The sequence below is a fragment of the Dendrobates tinctorius genome, unplaced genomic scaffold (genome assembly GCF_039654945.1).
Source record: "Dendrobates tinctorius isolate UK_male_01 unplaced genomic scaffold, ASM3965494v1 ptg000120l, whole genome shotgun sequence".
In the NCBI taxonomy this organism is placed as follows: Eukaryota; Metazoa; Chordata; class Amphibia; order Anura; family Dendrobatidae; genus Dendrobates; species Dendrobates tinctorius.
The window spans coordinates 40,149,470-40,173,737 of NW_027361788.1; the positions used below are offsets into that span (position 1 = coordinate 40,149,470).

General features: G+C 44.2%; 2 protein-coding genes across 2 annotated transcripts in view; one reads left to right on the forward strand and one right to left on the reverse strand.

Annotated features, from left to right (window-relative positions):
• The window catches only part of LOC141046649 (glutamine synthetase), a 44,891-nt gene extending 42,018 nt beyond the window's left edge, over positions 1–2,873 (reverse strand). The window contains exon 1 of the mRNA XM_073541199.1: positions 2,730–2,873. The gene's annotated coding sequence lies outside the window, so the exon portion shown is untranslated. The remainder of the gene's footprint in view (positions 1–2,729) is intronic.
• LOC141046646 (uncharacterized) overlaps positions 1–24,268 on the forward strand; it is a 116,097-nt gene that overhangs the window by 9,743 nt on the left and 82,086 nt on the right. The window contains exon 2 of the mRNA XM_073541195.1: positions 9,041–9,143. The gene's annotated coding sequence lies outside the window, so the exon portion shown is untranslated. The remainder of the gene's footprint in view (positions 1–9,040; positions 9,144–24,268) is intronic.

Consider the following 24,268-nt stretch of genomic DNA (forward strand, 5'->3'; position numbering starts at 1 on the left):
GGTGACATTAACCCATTAATGCACTTGATGACTGACATGTCTATGACACACCTGGAGAACCCCCCCCATGCACGGTGGCTCAGTGGTTAGCGCTGCAGCCTTGCAGCACTAGGATCCTGGGTTCAAATCCCACCAAGGACAACATCTACAATGAGTTTATATGTTCTCCCCGTGTTTGTGGGTTTCCTCCCACACTCCAAAGAATGATAGGGAGTCTAGATTGTGAGCTCTATTGGGGAAGTGATGATAATGTCTGTAAAGTGCTGTGGAATTAATAGCGCTATATAAGTGAGTAAAATAAATGAATAAAAAATGAGCCATCTCTTCTGAGTTTCTATACATACACTGCGTCCTCACTCTGCAATTAATGAATACATGAATGCCACTATTGCTGTAAATGTTAGAGACGTGAGGGGCTTATTTAGCATTTTGTATCTTCGTTCTTTAGTATGAATTGTGGGACCTAGTGTCTCTAACGAAGTACCTCACATCTTTAACGTTTACAGCAATATTGGAGTTAATGTATTCATTAATCGCAGTGTGCTGACGCATTGTGGTTAGATATTGGCCACATCGTGTACTTGTCTATCTGTGATGGGTGTACCAGGTTTTCCTACAGATTTAGCATTGATTCTATGATGAAATTTGCATGAAAATAACTTCTGTTTGAACATAATCTGATGTTGCAGTTAAAAACTGCATCTGAAGAACTGCTGTTGTGTTTTTTTTTTTCTGAAACTTTCCTGCCTTTGGCTTAAAAAAAAAAACTGAAACCTGAACCATTTCCCTTCTCACAGGTGGATATGATTGGGTTTGGCCTTGTCACATAGACTGGATACATGGTGAGTGTACTCGTGAAAACACATGAAGAGAAGAAAGTATATGCACACAAATAGGGATCACCACAAAAATCAGATAATCAAAAAATATTAATTTTATTTATGGACACAACAAACAAACACTTTGTTTAAAAACAATTAAAAGTCTGAACAAACAGACGCTGATGACAAAACAAAGACAATGGGTCATATTGATAAATAGTTAAATACTATGGGTCCCAAGACCAATCATTCAGTGTAATGCCAGGTATCTGCTAGTTATCATAACCTAGGGTCTATCAGCCCACTTGTAATGACAATCATGACCTTGAATCAAAGAGTTAACATACCATATTGTCAAAGACTACTATGGTTACATAGAAATTCTACATATGCCATAAATAGAAAACTGAGTACTCATCATGTTGCCAACACAAAATAATATATTAGCAAGCCCCTTTCCCTAGCATGATATCACCTGGTTTCTGAGGATAAACAAGCCACAGGGTAGGTTACATGGGACCCCCAAACCCACGTGTATCGACACAGTAATATGTGTCTTTCTCAAGGTCAGTGTAATGTTCTGTTGAAATCCTTCATATATACCTATCTAATTAGTAATCACTCTTACCAGCCGAGTTTCAAGTGGGGAGAAGATGAATCAGTTCTGGGTCTAATGAGGCAGCGTCCTGCTCAAATCACTGTTTGTTGTGTCCATAAATAAAATTAATATTTTTTGATTATCTGATTTTTGTGGTGATCCCTATTTGTGTGCATATACTTTCTTCTCTTCATGTGTTTTGATGTCATTTTATTTATATGTACTAGGTGATCCTACCTAAATTGACATTGTGGATGGTGCCCGTTTATTCCTTACCTTATCAGATGGTGAGTGTACTCCCCGCATGTAGAGACCCCCAGTGTGTATAGGACTGGCAGCATTCCCAATGTGGTGACACTGAGCAGGCAGGTTAGGCCGCCGAGCTAAGAAATGCACAAGGTTTTACCCTGAATGATTAGTACAGATAGATGAAGCACATTATTGGGCGACTCCATCTAAAGGGCTTTTTAAAAACCTAAAGTGAGGAAAAAAAACAAAACACCGAACATATACTAAAGAAATTAATATAAGTCTTTCAAATACTTAGTGATGTTTTTTTTTTAAGACGTGTTTTCAAAGTGGACCTGCTCAAAATAACTCCACGTGCATATAGGTAGCATAGGCCTCTTTCACACTTCAGTTTTTTTGCATCAGTTCAAATCCACCAAAAAGTCAGACAAGCGGATCCGTTCTCAACTGATGTGAACGGATGGCACAGGATCCGTTTTCAGACGGAAGAGAGAGAGAGCGAGAGCGAGAGAATAAGAGAGAGAGAATTTTTTTTTGGTCCGGCACCCAGAAAGAATTTCGGGTTAAATCAGTGTCTGGAGGATGCGCCAGAGAAAAAAAAAACGTTGCAAGCTCCGTTTTGAAATCTTTGAGGATGGCAATGGACAGCAACTTTTGGCGGATCCTCAAAAAAACGGATGCAACGGACGGCAATCCGTCACAATCCGCCATTAATGGAAGTCAATGGGGGAAAAACACGGATCCTCAAAAGAAAATTGAGGATCCGTTTTTTTCAAAACCTGGCGGATTGTGACTGATTGTAAAAAACTGAAGTGTGAAAGAGGCCATAACGAGTGCTAGTCCTGGTGTCCCCAGATGGCAGGCATGAGGGATCGTACGGCTCTCCCACCCCCATACACATTATAGGACAATCCCTCCATCTGGTTTCTGCCAGCATGCTCCCTATATGTATGGATATGTGGTAGTTATTGCCCTGCGGCAAGTTACATATATTGTCATGCGTCACAACCTTGACACGAAAATAAAGTATCTTTGTAAGGCGCGATCTAGAAAACAAATACCTCAGGAGTGGCAGAGAAGAGTCACACTGTGACGCACTGACATGTAGAGAGGATTCCTGGGTGTCTCTGCCACCTCTCTCTGCATCTATTCACCGGTAAATCCTCCTTTTCAGACACAATTGACATTTGCAGATCCAGACACACCTCATTTATACAGCTTGACCCAACACAGGGGTGGAAAGTGATGGCTCAGCTAAATGTTCCTGATGCACACTGATAATACACTGTGAATTTCTCATATTCAATTATCTATTTACGGTAGTAGTCATAGATTACCCCGGGGGTCCTGTCTGCAGAGCCCACACGGTTCTTTGCTACTGCTCAGACATTGACTATGGATCCAGGCGATGATGACACCAGCAGAGATTTTTCTATTTTTCTAAGTCTGGTTTATAATACCCTCAAAATGTAAGGCCTCCTTCACAAGTTCTGGTGATTCCTGTACAGGAAAAAACAGTACTGGTGAGATCCATGTGCCATCCATATGTACGTATCTGACATCAGTGTGTCCGTTTGCTGTCCTTGTCCATGTGTCACATTCGTGTGCTGTCCGTGTGACAGGTATCGGCACCTGGGAACAAGCAGTACAGTTCGCACTGTCCCCAGGTGCCGGCAGGTTGCTGAAGGCAACTCTCATAATTGTCTCCTACTCTTTCTGAAATTAGCGCGACAATTATGGGAATTGTATTCAGCACACGCTGTTTACCTCCTGTGTAACATGGAAAATTAAATTTGAAAAAGCGTGAGCTGTGAGCTCCCGCGCAATTTTCATAACTAGCAGAGGGAGAATACCCCATAAGATTCCCAGCCTATTAATAACAGCTCACAGCTGTTTGCTTAGCATTTACGAGGGACCCCAGAAGAAAAATGATGTAGGGTCCCCCTGTAAATTCAAACCAGAAAAGGGTAAAAAGACAAGACCAGACCAACATCAGCCTTCAGTGCCAAATCTGGCGCTTAGCCTTGCTCTTCCCACTTGCCCTGTGGGGGTTGAGGTTGATGTCACCCTTGTACTGTCAGGTGACATCAAGCCCAGGGTTAGTAATGGAGAGGTATCTATAAGGGTACGTGTCCGCGATCAGGAAATAGCAGCGCTTTGGACACAGCGTTTCACCTCATCTGGTTTACAACCTGAACGGTGCTATGATGCGACTGTCCAGGCAAAAAACCATGAGATAATGAGGTGTTCCCATCATTGTCTCATGGTCTCATTGATCTCAGGGACAATGATAAGAGCTTCAGCAGCCAGCTCCTGGGATAAGTGCGAACTATACTGCTTGCTCTCAAGTGCCGGTACGTGTCACACTGATGACACTCAGATGGTCATCCGTGTGTCATCAGTGTGCACATGTGCAGTGTGCATTTTGTCCGTGCTTCGCAAAAAAAACTGACATGTCTGCGGGTTTTCACACAGACCAAAGCTGACATGTGCGCATAACCATTGACTACAGTGGGTACGCATGTCCAGACATTACAGACTAACACGTAGCTCACCAGTTACAGGAGGAGTGAGGGTCATGTTCACAATCTATAAGATAGAGATGGGGGGACACAATAGGTAAATGGTAAAAAGTGCTGTATTGTACAGTCCAGCCATCAATATAATAGGGCATTCACATAATGCTGCATGAACTAATCACCAGTCAATATCTGCACTTATTACAAAAAATACAGTAACTTAATGAAAAAAAATTCTTCAACCCCCTTAAAAGAAGAATTTGGGGCAAAACAGGAAAAAAATGACAAAACGAAGGCAGAAATGTGATGATGAATGGGGCCCTTTGTTTCGCCCCTTGGCTTTGTAATAAGGTAGCACATTGTATACGTGTTTGTTTGTGTCCTGATGGTGATGGAGTGGGAAAGGACATTTTTTATCACCCTGATTCTGTTGCCTCTTTATTTTTCACATAAAAAGTTGTTTTTACATTAGTATCCTATGGTGCTGGTGACAACTGTAGTGAGACTGTAGCTTTAACCTGACGGTAAATAATTGCTAGGGCCATGAAGGAAATCGGAAGCTGCAATGACACGCTGAGAGCCGGAAACAGCGCCAAGTATGAAATCTGGGCCATGACGTGAATGATGTCCCTTATTTTAATACCGCCCTGCAATAAATCGCACCTGTAGTGACACAGCGAGGAGCCAGCACCTGTGCGGGGAATGTGCCAGCGCTCCTTTTCTCAATGTACATCTATAACGCCCTGCAGGTGAACATCAACTTGTCAAAACCAGGTGGACAGGATACTATAAAGAGCAGCCCCACCTGTGTTCCACACCGCAGCAATAAGGCGTCCGTCTCTCCCATTGACCTCTGTGGGATAGATATGTTCTTGACTTTAGAGGAAGGGGTCCAACTTCCTGAGCCCACCCATGTGACTTGTGTAGCATCAGTCATATTTTGGAGAAACTCTTAGAATCATGGATTAAATCCCCCATTTGAATAGAAGAGTCCTGCATGTGCGGTACCACTCTATCCAAAGGAACTGACGGAGCACAGCGCTCGGCCATCTTCTTTGGGTCAGTTTCACACATCTGTTATTTATAGACCAAGTCCGGATCAACCCCGGGGCACCAAACCCAAACTAAACACCCGCAACATTGGGAAAACATCTGTTCAGGGCAGGAGACCTGCAAATGGTCACGGTCGGTACTTCATTTCCTATACTCAGACCATGAATGGTAGATGTGTGAAACTGGCTCCAGTCCCTGAGACTTTTAACAGAGGAAACATTTAGGGTATGTGCACACGTTGCGGATTACCCTGTGGATTTTTGAGCGTGGATTTGGCTAAATCTGCAGGTCAAATGACCTGCGTTTTATCTGCGGATTTAGTGCAGATTTTGTGCAGATTTCCCCTGCGTTTCCTCTGCGGATTCCTATAATGGAGCAGGTGTCAAAACACTGCGGATCCGCACAAAGAATTGACATGCTGCGGATTTAAATCTGCAGAAAATCCACGCTGACAAATCTGCAGCATGTGCACAGCGTTTTTCATTTCTCATAGACTTTAATGGTACTGTACTACGCAGCAGAATCCGTAACGTGTGCACAGACCCTTATGGATTGCGGAAGACCAATGTAACACCAGGATTCCACTTATGGTGGGAATGATGATTTGATATGGTAGATGTTCACTTTTGAAGCCGGTCATTTTTAGGTCCAGTGTTATGGACCTTATATTCCATCCACATCTGCAGTGATATTTCTACAAGCAGTGATTGTGCAAACAAGCCGTCCTGCAACCAACCCCCCCCCCAAAAAAAACAAACTCTGGGACTGGGGGATTTTACATCAGAAGCTTTGAGTAAGTGACCAAAACTACTCTTAAGGGTACAGTTACACGTAGCGATGCACCAGCGATCCCGACAACGATATGGATCACTGGTGCATCGCTAAGTGGTCGCTAGTGAGCTGCCACACAGGCAGATCTCACCAGCGACATCGCAGGGGTCGGGGGGGTCACTACTTACCTGTCAGACGCGGCGATGAAGAAGTCCTCCCGCCCGGCTCCACGCGTCGCTCGTTGGCGCCACAGGAAGCCCAGCAGGAAGTGGCCGACGAGGAATGGTCCAGGGAGTTCTCGCGCGATCAGCGGGGGAGCGGTCAGAGGTAAGTATCAGACATAGCGATATCGCTAGCAATATCGTTGCTACGTCACAAAATCGGTGGCGTTACAGCGATATTGCTAGCGATATCGCTATGTGTAACGGGGGCTTAACTTGTGGCATGACTATTTCTAGTTTCACAAACTTTCTGTTGTTTTGGCAATGTGGCCTCTCGCCTTTCCTTCATGGGACAAAGGGCAGGTGGGGGAGGCTGCTGATCATCAGTGCTTTCTACAAATCCCTGCATCTCCGCAGTGTGGGAGAGGAAATGTACAGATAGGAGATTACAGAATCCTTCAGGATTATCTATCATGGGAACTTCAGGACTCGGGGCTATGGGAACTTCAATTACCCAGAGTTTAGACACGTGGCACAGATGCTGCCCTGTACTATCTACTGTTAGCAAATTACTCTACAAAAATGTCAAGGAATGCACCAAGGACGGAGTAATCCTATTGCTGCATATACTTTTAATGGGGGTATACAGGGGACTACAGAACAGGAGAAGGACTTGGGTATTCTGGTTACAAGTAAGCTGAGCAGCAGTACTCAATGTCAGGCAGCAGCCGCAAAAGCAAACAAGATTTCAGGATGTATAAAATCAGTGATAAAATCCAGTGATCCCAATGTATTCTTACCCCTTTACAAATCACTGGTGAGGCCACATCTAGAATATGGGTGAGTGCACACGTTGCGGATTGTGCTGCAGATTTTTCCGCGTGGATTTGGCTAAATCCGCAGATCAATCCGCAGGTCAAATGACCTGCATTTTACCTGCAAATAAGGGATCCAGTTTTGAGCTTCTCATTTTAAAAAGGATATTCGTAAATTAGACTAAAGGCGGACAACTAGTTTACAAAGGATGGAAGGCCTCTCCTATGATGAAAGTGTAGGGAAGGTGACCTGACGGACTTGACAGAATAGAGAAAGGAAGGTTTGCACAGACAGGTGTCAGTTACTACAGTGGGGAAACAGCTGAGAAAGTGTAGTGGACGTGCAGTACCTTGGGTTGACCATTAGAGGGCAGGGAGGAGTGTGAGCAAAGGACTTGACATCAGCTTAGGGCTTAGGAAACCGTTGGTCATGGGGGGCGGAGTTACAGGGAATCGGGAATGATATAAATTTGACAGGAGGGTTCCAGAAAGTTCCAGTCCCCAGGGGGAGCTCCAGTGACAGGAGGACTACGACAGTTTGTGCACTGTGAGGAAAACCAAACCAGGGGGACTGAGGAGAGAGAAAGTTAGGGGTTGGTCCTGACATAAAAGTACCGCAGTATAGACGAGGCACTGAGGTAAAGCACACCGCATTAAGGAAGACGACTGATCAGTAAAAGTACTGTTGGTTTACAGGCCTAAGACGGCCACAGTGACGGATCTGACAGGAGCGTCGAAGAGTGAAGAGGGGACAGAGCGTATATGTACGTCCCTGGTGTAAAGTACGATGTGCGTGAAGCGGCCCTAGAAACGGAGGGCCGAGAAGCGAAGTGAAGTGCGGTGTACTTCGGAGGCAGTCAGGCGGACGGCAAGAGAATAAACTTGGACCTGTTGTACCCAACAATTGCCTCCAACGTGTCTCTGTTACGTCTCTGCGCGGTATATAGAGGGACCACCCCCCAGCCCGGCCCACGACCCTACAAAAGGTTGGAAAAGGTGGGCTTGTTTAGCTTAGAAAAAAGATCCTTCAGAGGAGATCTCATTTACATGTATAAATATATTAAAAACACATGAGCCATGCACAAAAGTGAACAAGTCGGTAGGACAGTGTTCACACCACCCAAAGACTGAAACACAGAAAAACACAGTATAACAAACGTGTAAAAATACTCTGCTGTAAAAAATATATATATAACAGTAAACAGCAAGTGCTAGTAAAAAGATGATTTTGTTATCATCTTTTTACTAGCGCTTGCTGTTTACTGTTATATATATTTTTTTACAGCAGAGTATTTTTACATGTTTTTTATACTGTGTTTTTTTCTGTGTTTCATGTATAAATATATGTGTGGTCAGTACAAAGGATGGCACATGACTTATTCTTTTTCCAAGGACCATACTAAGGACCACGGGACACTCGTTACGGGTGGAAGAAAGGGGATTCTGACAGCTAAATAGGAAAAGGTTCTTTACAGTTAGAAAAGTCAGACTGTGGAATGCCGACCACAAGAGGTAGTAATGGCCGAGACTATAACAGCTTTTATACAAGGGCTGGACGATTTCCTCAGTTCACATAACATTGTGGGTTATAGATAATGTAGTGAAAAAAAATTAATAATTGGTGGAGAAAGTTTCAACTTCATGGACCTAGGTCTTTTTTTAACCTATGTAACTTGTGGGTAAGTCACTGGTATCTGCATAGTGCAAGATTTAGATATTGCTATTAATTTCCATTCACTGCAGCATCTCTAGGAGTCAAAGCCCCAACATAAAGGTACCCATGTAGCGTAAAATAATATCGACAAACTCATGGATGTTTGTCCAAACCTTCATTTGGTAAATGACTGGAAGTTCAGGATTGGCGTGATTTTGTTATTTTTGAGGCGATAAGCCACTGTCATAAATGTGTGATAACCACTATGCTCTGCCCGCTGAGAATTTGACTTAACCAAGCAGTCATGTGGGTGGGAAGAAATAGCTGTTGGCTAAACAACAGTATATTATTTACTCAATAATGATCATTTCGACTAACACTCTTCTCTCTTTACTTCAGAGCTCATCAATCACTTAGAGCTGCAATTACACCTCCCTCTTGTGCAATGATTTTGCCTGCCAGCTCTCAAAGAGGACATATTTCAGCTGCCTATTTCAGTCTGGTAAGTGATTATCTCACCTCAAAGCTGGATTCACAGCTATGCTGCACAGTACTGCTGTTTAATTTCCTTCATGCTGTTCTTGCTCTTGAACGTGTACTACATAAAGGCAGGAGAGTAGGAATTCTGCATATCTCTATGTACTGTGTATGGCAGACTTCATAGAAGCTAGTCTACACCCACCAACTCAGCGACAACTGAAAATTAAACATAGAGCCTGCAGAGAAGAAAACTGGTGAAAATTGCAGGAAGTTTTATATACGCACGCACAGGACTGCTTATTCTGAAATTACAAGTTGTATGGCCGCCAAAAAGCTGACCATAGACAAATCAGAGGTTTTGGCACAATCTAGCAACAATCAAAAGCTAGTCATACACATTAGATGGCTGATGGCCCCATGATTAGGGATGGGCAGACTGGTGGAAGTTCAGGTTCTGGTACCTGACCCAATCTTTTTAGAAAGTTCAGTTTGGGTACCAGATCAGTACTCAAACTTCCACCAGAACCCCATTAAAAATAATGGATAACCGAATCGCTAAGAAAAGAAAATCTCTCTTTCTCCTCCACGCCATCATGGACTTATCCCGAAATCTGCATCGGCCTTCAGCAGGAAGTCCGTGTTCGGTGTTTAGGCCCGAAAAGTGACTGTCTGGTAAGAACGCTGAACATTTCTGTTCGGATTCGCCCTTCTCTACCTATGATGTTTCAGCTAATCTTTCAGCCGACAGCCATTTCAAGTGTCTCTCCTATACAAAGTAGCGCTCACTCGACTGAATGCTCCTGTATTCTCTATGAGAAATCCACCAACACAGACATCTCTGTTGATGGTTTATCTCCTAGGGGCAAAGCAATCGGTAGTCTAAAATCTGACATGCCCGACCGACATCTCTCCCTATGATCGGTTGATGGCAATCGCATACGCTTTACAGTGTTGATATCGTTTAATTCTGCCAACACTAGCCTATTGTGTATGGGGACCTTTAGTCTCTGTACTTCCTGCTTTGAGACTTTCTGTAAGGAAAAACAAGAGCCGGGTGATACGGATATACCCCCGTCCATCACCAATCTGTGACGGAGCTTACACAATCGCAGCTCTCTGGCGCCGCCCCCCCTTACCCTCAAGTCAATTAGGGAACTGCACCTAGGATAAAAAATCGCCAGAGAGGCTGCCCTGCTACACACTGGTTATTGGGGCGCTCTGCAGGGCGGTATATATATATCACCAGTCCCAGGCCGGGAATATATATATATATATATATATATATACACTGCTCAAAAACTAAAGGGAACACTCAAATAACACATCCTAGATTTTAATGAAGGAAATATTCTCATTGAATATTTTGTTCTGTACAAAGTTGAATGTGCTGACAACAAAGTCACACAAAAATCATCAATGGAAATCAAATTCATTAACCAATGGAGGCCTGGATTTGGAGTCACACACAAAATTAAAGAGGAATGTAATGTCCTTAAAACAAGTCAAAATGATGCTCAGTATTGTGTGTGACCTCCACGTGCCTGTATGACCTCCCTACAATGCCTGGGCATGCTCCTGATGAGGCGGCAGATGGTCTCCTGAGGGATCTCCTCCCAGACCTGAACTAAAGCATCCGCCAACTCCTGGAGAGTCTGTGGTGCAACGTGACGTTGGTCGATGGTGCGAGACATGATGTCCCAGATGTGTTCAATCAGATTCAGGTCTGGGGAACGGGCGGGCCAGTCCATAGCTTCAATGCCTTCATCTTGCAGGAACTGTTGACACATTCCAGCCACATGAGGTCTGGCATTGTCCTGCATTAGGAGGAACCAAGGGCCAACTGCACCAACATATGGTCTCACAAGGGGTCTGAGGATCTCATCTTGGTACCTAATGGCAGTCAGGCTACCTCTGGCGAGCACATGGAGGGCTGTGCAGCCCTCCAAAGAAATGCCACCCCACACCATTACTGACCTGCTGCCAAATCGGTCATGCTGAAGGATGCTGTAGGCAACAGATCACTCTCCACGGCATCTCCAGACTCTGTCACGTCTGTCACATGTGCTCAGTGTGAACCTGCTTTCATCGAATTTGCCAATCCTGGTGTTCTGTGGCAATTGCCAAGCGTCCTGCACGGTGTTGGGCTGTGAGCACAACCCCCATCTGTGGACGTCGGGCACTCAGACCATCCTCATGGAGTCGGTTTCTAACCGTTTGTACAGACACATGCACATTTTTGGCCTGCTGGAGGTCATTTTGCAGGGCTCTGGCAGTGCTCCCCCTGTTCCTCCTTGCACAAAGGTTGAGGTAGCGGTCCTGCTGCTGGGTTGTTGCCCTCCTACGGCCCCCTCCTCATCTCCTGGTGTACTGGACTGTCTCCTGGTAGCGCCTCCAGCCTCTGGACAGCTCGCATTGATGTGCCATCCTGGATGAGCTGCACTACCTGAGCCACATGTGTACGTTGTAGAGTCCATCTCATGCTACCACGATTGTGAAAGCACAACCAACATTCAAAAGTGATCAAAACATCAACCAGAAAACATTGGTACTGAGATGTGGTCTGTGGTCCCCACCTGCAGAACCACTCCTTTATTGAGTGTGTCTCGATAATTGCCAATAATTTACATCTGTTGTCTATTCCATTTGCACAAAACCATGTGAAATTGATTGTCAAACAGAAGGGTATGCTGCCACCAGTTCCTCGTTGCATAAAATCCCGGTCTGTTATCAAGCTTATATCGGGTCAGAAACCAACCCCAGGTAGTGTATAAGTACTAGCAGGACTCACAGACGTGGGAAATCGGGGTTCAAGATAAAAGAGCAGCCCAAAATTAATTGATATTTTAATTGCCGAAAGGCGCACTAGATAATGCAAATACATACAGAGTAATATACAGTTATTACAGCCAGAAGTACAGATAAAGGTAGGGTACACAGGTATGGGATTGCAATTAGCTATATGTGTCACGTTACCGTTCCTTATAACTTGTGGATGAAGGGAAGCTCTCGTATCCACAGGTACCTTCTTAGTTTCTTGTCCGTCTTCATACGTGACTTGACGCGGCTTCCTTGGCAGAACAATGACAATGGCTTAATGTGTGTAGCCAACTTTTAACCCTTAGCACACCCCCTCCCATATTTGCCACCACCCCTCTGGATTGGACTGAAATCTCCTCCCTTGACCTCATAGGTGAAATAATTCCCAATATCTAGGATGGGTCATAACTTCCTAGTGGGAGGTCCAAATGGGACAACTGGAGAACCAGTCTCAATAGCTTGGTATTCGGGACAGCTAGAGAAAGATGAGATGCAGGGGTACATGCGGAGGGCTCCCAGGGTTCTTGTAGTATATTGGACTCAACTCTGAGATGCCCGGTACTCCCATAATTCATCTCTAGATGTCGGTGCCCAAGTGTCTACGCTTTCGTGGTACTTCATAAAGCATCTCTAGGTGTCGGTGCCCAAGTGTCTGTGCCTTCCCTTGATAGCTGATTTACATTGGCCGCCTTGCACAAAATACAGCAGGGGGTCTCAGCTCTGCTCCTCCTCGCCTTCATTAACACGTGGCCTCTAATTTTCTGGCCATATGGTAAAGTCCTGTTCTTTTTGGAATTTATGTACTTATCGGAAAGGTGGGGGCCACAACCCTGCTGTGAAGGGAGATCTCTGGATAATCTATGGGGCCTGGATTAATAATTCCAAAATGGAGTCTCCTTTGTCTCTCACACTTACATTTGTAATCTAAGCTTGAAAATCCTACTGAGTTTTATGTTAAACTTAACCATAAGGATTTTGTATCCTTATTAAGCTAATGTGCACTTTTTACACTGTTGTTTTTAGGATTGATATTCTATGCTGCTTAGTTGTTGTTTTTTTTATTGATATTAGAGCTATACTTTTTTTGCGACAGAGCACCAAATCCGCTGTATAGATGATGACATTCTGCCTGCAAGCAGTCACCACTAGAGGGAGCTCTGGAGCTCACCGCATACTGATAATTCTATAAGTCAGTAATAACACCAAGCTCCCTCTAGTGGCTGAATTAGTGCTCTGAATCACAAAAATAAACTTTCAACCCCTGTTAAGATATTGTAAGAGCTTTATTAGTGCAGAGTTTGGATTTGTATAAATGTAAGTGATGTCTATTTAATGATAGGGTGACATTGTGAGACATAAGGTAAGAGGAGCCTCAGTAATGTCGCTCATATAGCCTCCAGTAATACATAGGGCTGTGATTTACAGTTTACAACGTGCAGATTTCCATCTTTCGTGTGTTTACAGAAGGACACAATAGAGTATGATGAAACCTCTATGTCTGCCTGCAACAATAGACCTGATGAAATCCCTCACTGCAGTGCAGGAGAAACTGCTGGTCTGGAAATTCTGTGTTCTCAAAAACAGGAGAAGCTACAAAACACGTTATTATTCTGTGTCATCCAATCACAGGGACATGAAAGATGGATGAAGGCCGGACCATTGTCCAACACACAAACGCGTGCATTGCCTGTCTATAGGAGAAAGTACACATAATGGTCATAATGTGGTGCGTAATTGGGTCCTCATAATTCTGCAAAAATAAATATTGCCGCACAGTAACCAAAATATGCCATACAGTAACTAAATAATAGCGCTGTATAGTAACGAAATAGTGCAATATGGTAACTAAATAGTGCTACTGTATATAATAAATTATAGCACTGTAGAGTAACTAAATAGTTCCGTATAACTAAATGATAGCACTGTATAGTTAATAGTGCTGTACAATAACTAAGTAGTGCTGTATAATAGTGCCATACAGTAACTAAATAATAGCGCTGTATAGTAACTAAATAGAACAATATGGTAACTAAATAGTGCTATATAATTAATTATAGTACTGTACAGTAACTAGTGCCGTACTGTAAATGATAGAGCAATATGGTAACTAAATAGTACTATATAATAAATTATAGTGCTGTACAGTAACTAAATAGTGCTGTATAACTAAATGATAGCGCTGTATAATTATTAGTGCCGTACAATAACTAAGTAGTGCTGTATAATAAATAGTACCGTACAGTAACTAAATTATAGTGCTGTATACTAACTAAATAGTGCAATATGGTAACTAAACAGAGCTATATAATAAACTAGCTGAAGAGCCCGGCGTTGCCTGGGCATAGTAACCAACTGTGGTTAGTTATAACAAATTATAATGATTATATTGCACATAAAAACCGTGTATCTAATCCTCTCCTGTGTGATACTGACTGCTGAGTCGTGTATCTAATCCTATTCTGTGTGATACTGTCTGCTGAGCTGTGTATCTAATCCTATCCTGTGTGATACTGACTGCTGAGCTGTGCATCTAATCCTATCCTGTGTGATACTGACTGCTGAGCTGTGCATCTAAAGCCCCCATTACACACTGCGATATCGCTAGCAATATCGCTGTACAGTCACCGATTTTGTGACGTTGCAGCGATATTGCTAGCGATATCGCTGCATGTGATACTTACCTCCGACCGGCTCCCCCGCTGGTTATCGCTGATCGCGCGAGAAGCTGCTGGACCAGTCCTGTGGCGCCGACGAGCGACGCGTGGAGCCGGGAGGGAGGACGCAGGATCGCCGCGTCTGACAGGTAAGTAGCGATCGATGTCGCTAGTGAGATCTGCCTGAGTGGCAGATCACTAGCGACCACCTAGCGATGCACCAGCGATCCTGACCGCGTCATATCGCTGGTCGGGATCGCTGGTCCATCGCTAGGTGTAACGGTACCCTAATCCTATCCTGTATGATACAGTCAGCTGAGCTGCGTATCTAATCCTATCTTGTGTGATACTGACTGCTGAGCCGTGTATCTAATCCTATCCTGTGTGATACTGACTGCTGAGCCGTGTATCTAACCCTATCCTGTGTGATACTGACTGCTGAGCTGCGTATCTAATCCTATCCTGTGTGATACTGACTGCTGAGCCGTGTATCTAATCCTATCCTGTGTGATACTGTCTGCTGAGATATGTATCTAATCCTATCCTGTGTGATACTGACTGCTGAGCTGGTTATCTAATCCTATCCTGTGTGATGCTGACTGCTGAGCCGTGTATCTAATCCTATCCTGTGTGATACTGTCTGCTGAGCCATGTATCTAATCCTATCCTGTGTGATACTGACTGCTGAGCTGTGTATCTAATCCTATCCTGTGTGATACTGACTGCTGAGCTGTGCATCTAATCCGATCCTGTGTGATACTGACTGCTGAGATGTGTATCTAATCCTATCCTGTGTGATACTGACTGCTAAGCTGTGTATCTAAACCTATACTGTGTGATACTGACTGCTGAGTCGTGTATCTAATCCTATTCTGTGTGATACTGTCTGCTGAGCCGTGTATCTAACACTATTCTGTGTGATACTGACTGCTGAGCTGTGTATCTAATCCTATCATGTGTGATACTGACTGCTGAGCCATGTATCTAATCCTATCCTGTGTGATACTGACTGCTGAGCCGTGTATCTAATCCTATCCTGTGTGATACTGACTGCTGAGTCGTGTATCTAATCCTATTCTGTGTGATACTGACTGCTGAGCTGTGTATCTAATCCTATCATGTGTGATACTGACTGCTGAGCCATGTATTTAATCCTATCCTGTGTGATACTGACTGCTGAGCCGTGTATCTAATCCTATCCTGTGTGATACTGACTGCTGAGCCATGTGTCTAATCCTGCCCTGTGTGATACTGACTGCTGAGCCGTGTATCTAATCCTATCCTGTGTGATACTGACTGCTGAGCCGTGTATCTAATCCTATCCTGTGTGATACTGACTGCTGAGCCATGTGTCTAATCCTGCCCTGTGTGATACTGACTGCTGAGCCGTGTATCTAATCCTATCCTGTGTGATACTGACTGCTGAGCCATGTGTCTAATCCTGCCCTGTGTGATACTGACTGCTGAGCCGTGTATCTAATCCTATCCTGTGTGATATTGACTGCTGAGCCATGTATCTAACCCTATCCTGTGTGATACTGACTGCTGAGCCGTGTATCTAATCCTATCCTGTGTGATACTGACTGCTGAGCCGTGTATCTAATCCTATCCTGTGTGATACTGACTGCTGAGCCATGTGTCTAATCCTGCCCTGTGTGATACTGACTGCTGAGCCGTGTATCTAATCCTATCCTGTGTGATACTGACTGCTGAGCCGTGTATCCAATCCTATCCTGTGTGATACTGACTGCTGAGCCATGTGTCTAATCCTATCCTGTGTGATACTGACTGCTGAGCCGTGTATCTAATCCTATCCTGTGTGATACTGACTGCTGAGCCATGTGTCTAATCCTGCCCTGTGTGATACTGACTGCTGAGCCGTGTATCTAATCCTATCCTGTGTGATACTGACTGCTGAGCCGTGTATCTAATCCTATCCTGTGTGATACTGACTGCTGAGCCATGTGTCTAATCCTATCCTGGGTGATACTGACTGCTGAGCCGTGTATCTAATCCTATCCTGTGTGATACTGACTGCTGAGCCGTGTATCTAATCCTATCCTGTGTGATACTGACTGCTGAGCCGTGTATCTAATCCTATCCTGTGTGATACTGACTGCTGAGCCATGTGTCTAATCCTGCCCTGTGTGATACTGACTGCTGAGCCGTGTATCTAATCCTATCCTGTGTGATACTGACTGCTGAGCCATGTGTCTAATCCTGCCCTGTGTGATACTGACTGCTGAGCCATGTATCTAACCCTATCCTGTGTGATACTGACTGCTGAGCCATGTATCTAATCCTATCCTGTGTGATACTGACTGCTGAGCCGTGTATCTAATCCTATCCTGTGTGATACTGACTGCTGAGCCATGTGTCTAATCCTATCCTGTGTGATACTGACTGCTGAGCCATGTGTCTAATCCTGCCCTGTGTGATACTGACTGCTGAGCCGTGTATCTAATCCTATCCTGTGTGATACTGACTGCTGAGCCGTGTATCTAATCCTATCCTGTGTGATACTGACTGCTGAGCCATGTGTCTAATCCTATCCTGTGTGATACTGACTGCTGAGCCATGTGTCTAATCCTGCCCTGTGTGATACTGACTGCTGAGCCATGTGTCTAATCCTATCCTGTGTGATACTGACTGCTGAGCCATGTGTCTAATCCTGCCCTGTGTGATACTGACTGCTGAGCCGTGTATCTAATCCTATCCTGTGTGATACTGACTGCTGAGCCGTGTATCTAATCCTATCCTGTGTGATACTGACTGCTGAGCTGTGTATCTAATCCTGCCCTGTGTGATACTGACTGCTGAGCCGTGTATCTAATCCTATCCTGTGTGATATTGACTGCTGAGCCATGTACAGTGGGGCAAAAAAGTATTTATTCAGTCAGCAATAGTGCAAGTTCCACCACTTAAAAAGATGAGAGGCGTCTGTAATTTACATCATAGGTAGACCTCAACTATGGGAGACAAACTGAGAAAAAAAAATCCAGAAAATCACATTGTCTGTTTTTGTTTCATTTTATTTGCATATTATGGTGGAAAATAAGTATTTGGTCAGAAACAAGCAATCAAGATTTCTGGCTCTCACAGACCTGTAACTTCTTCTTTAAGAGTCTCCTCTTTCCTCCACTCATTACCTGTAGTAATGGCACCTGTTTAAACTTGTTATCAGTATAAAAAGACACCTGTGCACACCCTCAAACAGTCTGACTCCAAACTCCACTATGGTGAAGACGAGGAAGTGAGATATATATATATATATATATATATATATAATTTATTTTTATTTATTTATTTATTTTTCTTTTATTTACTGATATTTGGAATATTTGGATGATTTTTCTTAACTTTAAGTAAGAAACGAACTTTATACAAATAAAATTTCAGCTTTGCCCCGAAATCAGCAAAAAAAAAGTTAGATTTGACAAAAAAAACTAGCCACGTAAGGAGGCTTTAGCTGTAGACCTCAGCGCTGTGACATAACGCGTGCAGTCATGTCTGGGGGATGACGCTGCTTGCGGTGTAACCACAGAAGCCAGGGCTGACGCTGCTGAATTAGAGCAGGGAGCAGCACGGACCCTGCAGGGGGTGGCGGACGTAACCCAATTTACTCACAGCCGCACTCACCCTCAGGCAGTGAAGCAATAACATCCCATGATCTCCATATGTTTCTAATAGTGGATAACATATCTAATGAATTTTCATCTGCCTTAAAGAGACAGAACACCTACAACTTTAATGTTGTCTATGGTCGTGAATCATCTGACAAGAGCTTAGGAAAAGCCAAATAGAAGTTAGGAACTTCCTGCCAGAGCTTCATATGAGCTCACTGACAGATCCTCAGTTAACTCATTCTGCAGCCTGCAATAGACAGTGCAACACTGAGCTCAAAGAAGGCAACATTTTTAATAAAAAAAAAAAAAAATCACATTATTTTTAGCCCTAAATACAAGCATCAAAGTAAAAGAAAATTCCCAGAGGTGGACAACCTCATTAAATTGGTTGTCTAGGATTAGAAAAACATGACTGCCTTTCTCCAAAATAACTACACCCCGTCTTGTGATTATGTGTGGTATTGCATCACCATTGTAGTGCATGGAGCCAAACTGCAATACCACACACAATCTGTAGACAGGTGTGGCGCTATTTTATAAAGAAAGCAGCCATGTTTTTCTAATCCTGAACATCCTCTAAGCTAATTTGCCACTCAGAACAACTGAAAAGTCAAGTAATCGCCCTCATTGTCGTGTCACTGTAGGGACCTTGGTCTCGCACCCCGTGTAGTTACACATCTGATTGCTCTGCCTAATTTGGCCAAATGCTCACTGCAGGTTAGACTGGTTTCGCGTGTCTGACATTTGTGTCCCGAGGACGGACCTCCATTTATAATAAAATAATAAAATGCTCTGCAATTGAACTAATGTATTTTGTGTTTCAATTCCTCGCCTATTTTCAAGATCTCTGTTTGGGGCCATTGGATGTTAACAAAAATGATCCCATTCAGAGTCTGAAAACAAAATGAACGAAACTCTCTACTGTTCTGATCATTTTTTACATTTTACATGCAGTGATACAATGCATCAGACAGAGTATTGTGTAGAAGATAAAAGATAAAGGTAGTACGCACCAACATAGCTAATGCAGTGGGGTATAAAATATAGTATATACTACCGCCAGAAGGGAAATAGTAACCCCATAATATTTATGGTGTTGTGGACTAGAAAAAGACCATTTGTCAAACAGACATATACAAGGGGGAGGAAGAAGGAAAAACTTCCTGACAACAAACAGGTCAATAGGTAAAATTGCTTTATTCAGGAAACAGGGCAAGGAACAATACAGATAAAAATTTGTATAAGTTGGTAACTTGTCATAAGATATAAAAAGGCACCAAAGTCCCCACATGTCACTAAAACATAACCCAAATGGGGAGGACAAGAAGAAAAAACACACAAAAGTGTTATGTCAGACACACAAGGTGTAATGTGGGGACATCTTCTTGTCCTCCCCATTTGGGTTATGTTTTAGTGACATGTGGGGACTTTGGTGCCTTTTTATATCTTATGACAAGTTACCAACTTATACAAATTTTTATCTGTATTGTTCCTTGCCCTGTTTCCTGAATAAAGCAATTTTACCTATTGACCTGTTTGTTGTCAGGAAGTTTTTCCTTCTTCCTCCCCCTAGAGTATTGTGTAGGTCAAAGACAACATTAACAAACTCTCAGCATAGATCTCTTGTTCATGGCAGCTTGTTGCCATGGGCACTTTGGTTTTAGTCTCCTTGAGGTCTCATTGAGTTCAGCATGTCTTCTGGAGGGCCCGATAGCCTCTGCGTGTCTTCTGGAGGGCTCGATAGCCTCTGCGTGTCTTCTGGAGGGCCCGATATCCTCTGCATGTCTTCTGGAGGGCCTGTTAGCCTCTGCGAGTCTTCTGGAGGGCCCAATAGCCTCTGCGTGTCTTCTGGAGGGTCCGATAGCCTCTGCGTGGGTTCTGGAGGGCCTGTTAGCCTCTGCAAGTCTTCTGGAGGGCCCGATAGCCTCTGCAAGTCTTCTGGAGGGCCCGATAGCCTCTGCATGTCTTCTGGAGGGCCCGATAGCCTCTGCGTGTCTTCTGGAGGGTCCGATAACCTTTGTGTGTCTTCTGGAGGGCCTGATAGCCTCTGCGTGTCTTCTGGAGGGCCCGATAGCCTCTGCGTGTCTTCTGGAGGGCCCGATAGCCTCTGCGTGTCTTCTGGAGGGCCCGATAGCCTCTGCGTGTCTTCTGGAGGGCCCGATAGCCTCTGCGTGTCTTCTGGAGGGTCCGATAGCCTCTGCGTGTCTTCTGGAGGGTCCGATACCTCTGCGTGTCTTCTGGAGGGCCCGATAGCCTCTGCGTGTCTTCTCGAGGGCCCGATAGCCTCTGCGTGTCTTCTGGAGGGCCCAATAGCCTCTGCGTGTCTTGAGAGCCCGATAGCCTCTGTGTGTCCTCTTGAGGGCCCAATAGACTCTGCGTGTGTTCTGGAGGGCCCCATAGCCTCTGTGTGTCTTCTGCAGGGCCTCTTGGGGGGTGCGGCCTGTTTTATGGCGGGCCTGTTGGGGGAGGGAGGGTAGCATGTCCTCTGGCAGGCGCATCAGGGGCACAGAGTGTCTTTCGGAAGGCTTATAGGGGAGAATACAGCATGTCTTCCAGAGGGCCTGTCAGGGGGGCGAGGCTTGTCTTCAGAAGGGTCAATGGGGTTTCATGGGTGGAGCTTTTTGTAGAAATCATCTTGTTGGAGCTGTTCCAAGTTCCTATTGGGTTCAGCATGTCTTCTGGAGGGCCGTATGGTCTCTGCGTATCTTCTGGAGAGCCTATTTGGGGGTAGTATGCCCTCTGGGAGGCCCCTCGGGGCATGACGTGCCTTCTGGAGGGCTTGTAGGGGGGCATGGCGTGTCTTCTGGAGGGCTCGTAGGGAGGCGCAGTATGTTTTCTTGAGGGTCTGATGGAGGTGCAGCGGGTCTTTAGAAGGGTCGATAGGGTTCCATGGGTGCAATATTTAGAGAAGAATGTTAATTGGTGCCTGCCCTCTTCTGTCAGCTTTTCATGGGGATCATCTTGTAGGACTGTTCCAATATGAAAAAGTCTTGTCCTGCCCAGAAAACCATAACTAAAAATCCAGCATGGAGTTTCCTGGACAGAGTCTTCTGGGAAGCAGCTCATTCCCTGAAGCTTTGGTTACTGGGAATGTCTGTGTCCCTGAAACATTATATGACTTTGTTTACTTGGTAGAAACCCAGGAAGAAGTAAAAAGCCAGCTCAGGTATTTTCCAAGTGATATGAGCCGGGGGCGCAGTACAGCACCTGGCACAGAGCAACGATTCCTGCAGACTCAACATAATGACGAAACAAAAAACACAAACTGCTCAATACAAAGAGGCTTCTAATACCGCCATACACCGGAGTCTGGAAATGGACTGTGACCAACTAGGGGCACGATAATTTACACACATTGATCATCTGTCTGATATATGATCAGATCTCATAGAAGGTGTGGACTACTGTCTGTGGAGGTCACATTATAATAAGGCCCCGTTATTATATAATACAGTATGGAAAATAAGTATTTGATACACTGCCTATTTTTCAAGTTTTCCTTCCTACAAAGAATGGAGAGGTCTATAATTTTTATCGTCAGTACACTTCAACTGTGAGATACAGAATCTAAAAATGTAAACCAAAAAATCACATTGTATGATTCTTGCATAACTAAATTACATTTTACTGCATTAACCCCTTCACACCCGAGCCTGTTTTTGCCTTCGTGAACGGGCCAATTTTTTAAATTCTGACCAGTGTCACTTTATGAGGTCATAACTCTAGAACGCTTCAACGGATCCTGCTGATTCTGACATTGTTTTCTCATGACATATTGTACTTCATGATGGTGGTAAAATTTCTTAGATATGAACTGCGCTCATTTGTTAAAAAAAATCGAAATTTGGCGAAAATTTAGAAAATTTTGCAATTTTCAAACTTTTAATTTTATGCCCTTAAATCAGAGAGTGATATCGCACAAAATAGTTAATTAATAACATTTCCCACATGTCTAGTTTACATCTGCACAATTTTGTAAGCATAATTTTTTTTAGGAAGTTATAAGGGTTAAAAGTTGACCAGCGGATTTCTCATTTTTACAACAATTTACAACACCATTTTTTTGGGGACCACCTCACATTTGAAGTGAGTTTGGGGGGTCAATATGACAGAAAATACCCAAAAGTGACACCATTCTAAAAACTGCACCTCTCAATGTACTCAAAACCACATTCAAGAAGTTTATTAACCCTTCAGGTGCTTCACATGAATGAATGGAATGTGGAAGGAAAAAATAAACATTTAACTTTTTTTCACAAACATTTTACTTCAGAACCATTTTTTTTATTTTCACAAGTGTAAAAAGAGAAAATGAACCACAAAATTTTTTGTGCAATTTTCAATTTCTCCCGAATACGCCGATACCCCGTATGTGGGGCTAAACCACTGTTTGAGCACACGGCAGAGCTCAGAACGGAAGGAGTGCCGTTTGACTTTTTCAATGCAGAATTGGCAGGAATTGAGATCGGATGCCATGTCGCATTTGGAGAGCCCCTGATGTACCTAAACAGTGGAAACCCCCCACAAGTGACCCCATTTTGGAAACTAGACCCCTTAAAGAACTTATCTAGATGTGTTGTGAACACTTTGATCCCCCAAGTGCTTCACAGAAGTTTATAATGTAGAGCCATGAAAATAAAAAATCATTTTTTTTCCACAAAATGACCTTTTAGCCCCCAATTTTTATTTTCACAAGGGTAACAGGAGAAATTGGACGCCAAAAGTTGTTGTCCAATTTGTCCTGAGTACGCTGATACCCCATATGTGGGAGAAAACTACTGTTTGGGCACACGGTGGGGCTTGGAAGGGAAGCAGTGACGTTCTGGAATGCAGTCTTTGATGGAATGGTCTACGGGTGTCATGTCGCGTTTGCAGAGCCCCTGATGTACCTAAACAGTGGAAACCCCCACAAATGACCCCATTTTGGAAACTAGACCCCCCAAGGAAGTTATCTAGATGTGTGGTGAGCACTTTGAACCCCAAGTGTTTCACTAAAGTTTATAATGTAGAGCCGTGAAAATAAAAAAAATCATTTTTTTTCCACAAAAATGATCTTTTAGCCCCCAATTTTTATTTTCACAAGGGTAACAGGAGAAATTGGACCCTAAGAGTTGTTGTCCAATTTGTCCTGAGTACGCTGGTACCTCATATGTGGGAGAAAACTACTGTTTGGGCACACGTCGGGGCTCGGAAGGGAAGTAGTGACGTTCTGAAATGCAGACTTTGATGGAATGGTCTGCGGGCGTCATGTTGCGTTTACAGAGCCCCTGATGTACCTAAACAGTGGAAACCCTCAATTCTAATTCCAACCCTAACCCCAACACACCCCTATCCATAACCCTAACCAAAAACCTAACACCAACACACCCATAACCCTAATCCCAGCCCTAGCCCTAGCTCTAAGCCTAGCCCTAACCCTAGCCCTAACCCTAGCCCTAACCCTAACCCTAGCCCTAACCCTAGCCCTAGCCCTAACCTGCGTGCCTGCTTTTTTTTTTTTACTTTTTTTTTTCTTTTTGTGACAAGATCACTGCCCTGCGATTTGACTCCTAGTAACGCCACTTCTCCTCTGATCTCACACTGACAGATGATCAGAGGAGAAGCAGCGTTACTATGGGACAAGATCGCTGCCTGGCACATAGTAACGTGACTTCTCCTCTGATCTCACACTGACAGATGATCAGAGGAGAAGCAGCGTTACTGTGTGACAAGATCGCTGCCTGGCACAGCTGTGCCAGGCAGCGATCAGCTGTGCCAGGCAGCGATCTAGTCACACAGTAACGCTGCTTCACCTCTGATCATCTGTCAGTGTGAGATCAGAGGAGAAGTCGCATTACAATGAGTGAGATCGCCGGGAAACAAGCAGCTTTCCCAGCGAGCGCTCTCATTGGCTGCTGTGACGCTGACGTCATCAGGACCTGAACCAATCAGGTCTCGATGACGTCGGGGGTCCCAGCATGCATTGTGCACCGGGATCCCCGCGTTATAAGGTATGTGGGGGTCCCGGGGGGCACAAAACCGCCGACAGTAGATAAACCTCGGCGCTGCAC